This window comes from Scylla paramamosain, unplaced genomic scaffold (assembly GCF_035594125.1).
Source record: "Scylla paramamosain isolate STU-SP2022 unplaced genomic scaffold, ASM3559412v1 Contig16, whole genome shotgun sequence".
In the NCBI taxonomy this organism is placed as follows: Eukaryota; Metazoa; Arthropoda; class Malacostraca; order Decapoda; family Portunidae; genus Scylla; species Scylla paramamosain.
The window spans coordinates 532,905-540,000 of NW_026973681.1; the positions used below are offsets into that span (position 1 = coordinate 532,905).

The following is a 7,096-nucleotide window of genomic DNA, read 5'->3' on the forward strand; positions in this document are numbered from 1 at the left end:
TTATGCTTTCGGATCCTATACCTTACATTCTTCAGTTAAAAAACTCATTACCTTACACACACACACACACACACACACACACACACACCTTTCCTTAAACTCATTCATATTTTACCTTTTTTTCTCCACAATGCATTTTTAATCTTTCCTGTTTATTAATTAAGCTCCTTTGCGCACCTTAAGAATTAATTCGAGCGTTTCATTATAAGTTACAGGAGAGAAGCAAGTGATACTTCTTAATGGTTCGGTTTCATTTGGAAGGGAAGGAATAGGAGGTAGAAAAGGGTTATTGTGATAGATAAGGTAAAAAGAAAGGGTTATATATATATATATATATATATATATATATATATATATATATATATATATATATATATATATATATATATATATATATATATATATATATATATATATATATATATATATATATATATATATATTTTTTTTTTTTATTATTAAAAGTGTTAACTTATCTATAAAAAAGAGTGTTTGTGTGTGTGTGTAATAATAATGTTTCTCTCTCTCTCTCTCAACGAAAAATAAGAGCGAGAGAAAACAAAGACAAAACTGTTGTAAGGAGAGAGAGAGAGAGAGAGAGAGAGAGAGAGAGAGAGAGAGAGAGAGAGAGAGAGAGAGAGAGAGAGAGAGAGAGAGAGAGATGGCGTAAACCACTAACAAAAATTAAATTCCTGACCAGATCTCTCTCTCTCTCTCTCATAATCCATCCCTGCTATACGTAATCACAATGTAATGCCCTATTGTTTGGTTTATTTTCCTAAGTGTTCCCCTCCTCACCCCATTTTTTCTCTTCTTTCCTTTTGATTTTATTCGTATTTTTTCCCTTTATTTTTCTCATTTTTCTCTTGTTTCGCTATTTTTCTTATTCTCCCCTTTATATTTTTTTTCATTTTTCCTTTTTTTTTTCCTCTTTCTCCCAATCTTCTCCGTGTGTCTGCTGCTGGCTCGTGATTGGCTGGATTGGGATGGCTTGGTGTATGTGGATTGGTGTGGATGGCTATTATTATTTGCTTGTATTTTGTTTATTTACTTATTTTTTTGTTTTTTTATTGTTCGTGTAAGAGAGAGAGAGAGAGAGAGAGAGAGAGAGAGAGAGAGAGAGAGAGAGAGAGAGAGAGAGATTTAGGAAGACCACAAATTTCTCTCTCTCTCTTTCACTCAATGTTAATTAAAGCTTCATTATCTTTCTTCACTGTAGTGTTTAAAAATATACGACTATGTTGGTTTGTATGTTAGCGTTCAGATTAATTTGCTTTATTTAGTTTTCATTTATTTATTTATTTATTTATTTTGCGTTGGTGTATATATATATTTTTTTCCACTGTTAATTGATGAGATTATTTTTTTTATAGTGTGTTTATTTAGTTACTTTTCGTTGTAAATTAATTCAAAGTTGAGCATTTTGACTCTCCTTTGACTCACCACACTCAAGTTGTGTCCTGTATTTTTGTGTAAGCCTCATATTTTTAAGTCATGCATCTAATATATACTCTTCACTTGTACACACACATTGAGCCTCACTACACTCACGCAGGCTGGAAGAAAATTTGGCTTGTCGATTTTGGTTCCATTCCTTGTTGTAGACACTACAAGATTCCAACATTTGTGTGTGTGTGTGTGTGTGTGAAGGAGACAATTGTTGGTGAGGGGCTGTGGAGAGTCACTGTGGGTTTGTAAACATACTGTGGGGGACATACTGTGGAGAGAGAGAGAGAGAGAGAGAGAGAGAGAGAGAGAGAGAGAGAGAGAGAGAGAGAGAGAGAGAGAGAGAGAGAGAGAGAGAGAGAGAGAGAGAGAGAGAGAGAGAGAGAGAGAGAGAGAGAGAGAGAGAGAGAGAGAGAGAGAGAGAGAGAGAGAGAGAGAGAGAGAGAGAGAGAGAGAGAGAGAGAGAGAGAGAGAGAGAGAGAGAGAGAGAGAGAGAGAGAGAGAGAGAGAGAGAGAGAGAGAGAGAGAGAGAGAGAGGTTATTCACTGTTCCTCATCGGAGGAGAAGTATTGTTCATAGTTGTTCATTGCAGGTGAGGAAAGACACAGTATGTTGAGGGAAGGTGGCTGCAGGAGTGAACAGCTGCACCAGTGACAGCAGCAGCAGAGCCCCACGACTGCTGCTGCTCCTCTCCTCCCAGCACAGCAGCACACAGGACACATATCCATCATCTTTAAATCCCAGACACTCGTGCCTTGGTAATCTCACTGCAGCAAACCCTACATTGCTCAGGTCAACTTCCAGCTAGAGTCATAATATCTGGAGTTATTTTTCAAGATAAAGAAGGTTCAAAATACCCAAAAAAATTAAGTTATTTTTAGAGTTGAAAATCCACTCGAATTTTCTGCCTGAAGCTCTCGTTTAAAAATGACTCCTCCCTCTTGGATCTTGTGTCCGACTCCAACTGTGTCCTTCAAGTGAACGGGTCTTCAGTTTGTAGTGAGACTTCCAAGCCGCCCAGACCTGTGAAGGCGAGCAGTCCGTCAGATGATGAGAGTAGACAACATCAGCAACATAATAATGAGAGAAAGTCACAATAATAGAGATAACATGAAGCACTCAAGTATTGATGAGAAAACAAGACAGAATAATGAGAAAAGTAAAATGATGAGAGACAAATAAGGCCAGTCAACAAATAATAGTGAATTTACTGTAGGAAGGGTCTGCTGTACTACTTAATGACCATTCAAGTCTAACAAGTAAAGATATGTTTACATTTTGAACTGTCATTTTCTTGTACTATGATATATTTTTTACTATTTTTTTTACACCTGCCTTACAATTAACATTGAGTAGAGTCTCACTAATACAACTTGAATATTACTCAGCCGGCAGTCTTTGCCATGGTGGAGTGTGACACTCTAAATCAGTACTGACATTTTATCATTTACATTTTATTACTTTGATTACTCAACAAAATACTGCATTGTTTTTCGTAACCTGCTGACTGGTGAAGGGACATTGTGTGCTCCTGAACACTTGGTTCTTGCCACGTGCCACAGCACTCTGACAGCTTCCAGTGGTCCTGTCTGAGATAATGCACCACACAACATTAGGAATAGGAATAATTATTTCACTAAAACTTTAATTATCTGCAATAAAAACTTGGAATGAGTTATGCACTTTGTGAATTTAGGAATCTGAAACAATGATTGCAGTTATTTAACTACCTGCACTAAAGAGTTTGTATTAGTTATGGCGGTGTTGACAACAAGTATAAACACTCTGAGAGGCGTGACCTCCGCCGCACTGCTTCATCAGCCTTCAAGTCCTGGCAGTGAAACGGTTCGTGTGAGGAAGACTGTTTCTGGTGCTACAGGTGAAAACTGTTGCTAGTGTGTGTACATATCTGTGGAAATCAAAGGATGTTTTCAATCGTACCAAACATTATAGTCATGGAGATATCTCTCTTCCTGCACACAAAACAACTACCAGCACCTAATTATTACACACATACTCCTACACCAGCCTCGGAGACCCCATCTGGTGAGCGGACCACAATTGTCCCCCGGATCAGACTGCTCTTCTGGTAACGACCCTAAATGTCTTGATACCCCTCTCAGTTTTTCTTCATAAACTTCTGCAACATTCGCGTTCAATCTGTAGAACACTGCCTCTCCTCTATTAAGCTTCATCATCCTTTCGTCACTGAAATTCAGATGTCTGAGGCAACTGACAGTAGCCCCTTTTCTGTTCCCTCCTACTTTCTCTATCCTCATTTTCGATCCAAAGCTGGATGCTGCGTTTATGTGCGCAATGACTTAACCTGCTCTCGTGCCCACTCTCTTGAATCTTCCGAGTTTTCCACCACCTGGGTACGACAACAGAGTCACTCTCAAACTAAATTTATCTGTGCTGTATACCTCTCAAATAACTCTTCTGACTATGAAAATTTTTTTGACTACTTAACTTCCAAAGTGGAGCACATTGACTCTCTTCCCTTTTGCAGAGATCTTAATTCTTGGAGACTGACTTCAATGTTCACCACCAACTTTGGCTTTCCTCTCCCTTCACTGACCATCCTGGTGAACTAGCCTTAGACTTTGCTATTCTCCACGACCTAAAGCAATTTGTGCAACACCTTACTCGTATTCCTGACCATCTTGAAGATAGGCCCAACATTCTTGACCTTTTCCTGACCTCTAATCCTTCTGCTTATGCTGTCACCCTTTCTTCTCTGTTGGGCTCCTCCGATCACAGTCTCATATCTGTATCTTGTCCTATCGCTCCAATCCCTCCTCAGGATCCCCCTAAAGGAAGGTGCCACTGGCGTTTTGCCTGTACTAGTTGGGGGAACATGGAGGTATTTTGCTGATTTTCCTTGGAAAATGACTACTGCTTCCGTGTCAGAGACCCGTCTTTGTGTGCTGAGCGCATAACAGAGGTGACAGTGTCTGGCATGGAGGCGTACATTCGTCACTCTTTTTCTCGACCTAAACCTTCCAAAGTTAAACTTGGTTTAACATAGCTTGTTCTCGTGCTATACATGATAGAGAGTTGGCCCACCAAAGGTGCTTAAGTCTTCTTCCATCACCGGAATCTAATGCACTTTACATTTCTGCCATGCCAAGTCTGTTCTCCAATTAGCCAAAAAAAAACTCCTTCATTAACAAAAAGTGTCAAAACCTTTCAAGATCTAACTCCCCCTCGTGACTTCTGGCACTTACCCAAAAACATCTATAATAACTTTGCTTCTCCTTTCCCTTCTCTATTTCAACCAGATGGCACCACTGCTAATCAAATCTATCTCTAAAGCTGAACTCTTCGCTCAAACCTTTGCTAAAAACTCTAACCCTGGACGATTCAAGGTTTGTTCTTCCCCTCTCCTCCACTAGCGTAGACATGACCAAAGGTGACTGTAAGTACACAATGGACATGACACACTCAGGCAGCTGGTACAGCTTTAGCTATAAATGTTATAGCAATACTCTGCCACTTTGTTGACAAGTGACAATACAACCTCTCGTTCCTCAGACTTTTCTTTTCACGTAACAGCTTCAAACCAAATCCTGAACCACCATGAACCACCTCTGCTATCAAGTAGTCTGCACTGTGAAGGGGTTGTACAGTTCCTTACCTCACTAAATAATACTTCTTTCTTATCCAATCTGTCTGTCTATGTGTCTGCTGCCATGGCTTGACCTGCTCTTCTTTCATCTGTAGCTTCCATTCTGTCTGCTGTCTCCCTGCATCCTCTTGTCCACCACACCATCCTCTCTTGTGTGTCTGCCTGCCACTGTCTAGAAAAAAAAAAAATGTTTTCTTCCAAATCTTGAACAACTACAACATGAACCACCTGTGGTCTAATCTTTCTCCAGCATTTCTTCTGTCCACTGTCACTGTCTGAACCAGTCACCTAACACACCATCCTTCCTGCCACGGTCATTCCTCTCTGATGCTCTTCTCTTTCTCCCTCTCTCAGCGTGGTGGCAGCACAGGCCTCGGCACTCCCTGGCACCACGGCAGGTGTCAGTGAGGCAGGCAGGTGTTGGTTCAAGTCCTGGTAGTTTCACTTCGCTGCTGTATTGTTTTGTGCAGCGGATGATGCTACTACTTTTTTCATCACTTAGTTAGTGTAGAGTTTATTTTTCCTTGACGTTATTTGTGTTGGAAAGACATTTCCATTATATAGTGGTAGATGTTCTAGGAAATAAGGAATTAGCAATACTAATACATGCTTGAACAACACTCACCGGTGTGGAAGGCTTGTCAGGGAGTGGCTGTAGTGGCTTCACTTGAACCACGACCATGTTCTCCTCAACCCTTGGAAAGATAACAATTTATCTGAAATGGAGATACAAAGATAGAGAAAAATTTACGTGAGACACTGCAAAGTGTAGCTGACAGTGTACGCGTCGTCATCAAGAAGAGGGGCTCTGCAAAGAAATAGTAAGACACTCGTGAAGGCTACCATCTTTTCTCAAGGGAGGTGTGTGTCGTGTGTCTTAACAACATCAGGCGCGCAAACATGTTTTTGGTGTCGTTTGTACGATCCGGATATGAATTTTTTTTTATTTTTTTTATTTTCTACATTTTTCTTCCCAATTTTTTTTTTATATATGTAACGTTTTGATAAAAAAAAAAATATATATATATATATATATATTATATATATATATATATATATATATATATATATATATATATATATATATATATATATATATATATATATATATATATATATTTATATATATATATATATATATATATATATATATATATATATAGTATATATATATATATATATATATATATATATATATTATATATATATATATATTATATAATATATATAGTATATATATATCCCCTTATGTAATGAGGTCTTCTGTTATGAAATTTCACGGTTTCGCCCGCTGCGAGACATGACTTTTTTTATTTTTTTCTTTCTGGCGTACCCGTTCTTCCTCAGTCTCCTATGAATATCTACGGTTCTTTTGCTGCGTACAACATTAGAGAGTACGTAATTTTAGGTCTAACTATTTTTTTCAAATTTATATACGAAAAATAAGATAAATATTTTTCCGTAAATCTAGGAAATAGTCAATGTGTCTGCATTAGATATCTTTTGCATTAATATTTCATTTATTTCAAACAGTTAAACACTGGTTTTGATCTAAAAATCGAAATATAACAAAAAATGTTTTCAACCGCCTTCCCCCTCCCCCCAGGGTAATTAAGGGTGAAATCATGAATTACTTTAGGGCCTATGTACAAAACCAATCGGAGTAACTAAATTAATCTATATCTGTTTTTCAACATATTGTGATGTATATATCATGTGAATTTCAAGTCCTTAGCTGCAATAGGTGTATTATAGGTCATCCCTTAAACTTTGACATAACTTAAAATGGCGGATTTTGGCATATAAAAATTATCTCCGTTGTTATTGGTGTTACACACAGATGGGCCATTGCGGCTTATCAAGCTGTGAGAGGCGAACAAAGTCTGCTGTCGTCATTTTTGTTTGTAACTGATTTTGATTTCTGACAAATATTTGAAAGTAAAATATTGGACACTCAGTTTTTTTTTTTTTACTTTTTCATCGAAAAAAAAAATCTTATCGTACAAAAAAAAAAAAAAAGAT

General features: G+C 37.8%; 1 long non-coding RNA gene across 1 annotated transcript; it reads right to left on the reverse strand.

The window, feature by feature from the left end:
- Positions 1-1,573: 1,573 nt before the first annotated feature.
- Positions 1,574-5,502, reverse strand: LOC135097269 (uncharacterized). The gene is made up of 3 exons (XR_010265544.1): positions 5,084-5,502; positions 2,947-3,035; positions 1,574-2,469 (listed from the first exon to the last, which is right to left on the reverse strand). It is a non-coding gene; the product is annotated as an uncharacterized LOC135097269 (long non-coding RNA).
- Between the last annotated feature and the right edge of the window lie 1,594 nt (positions 5,503-7,096).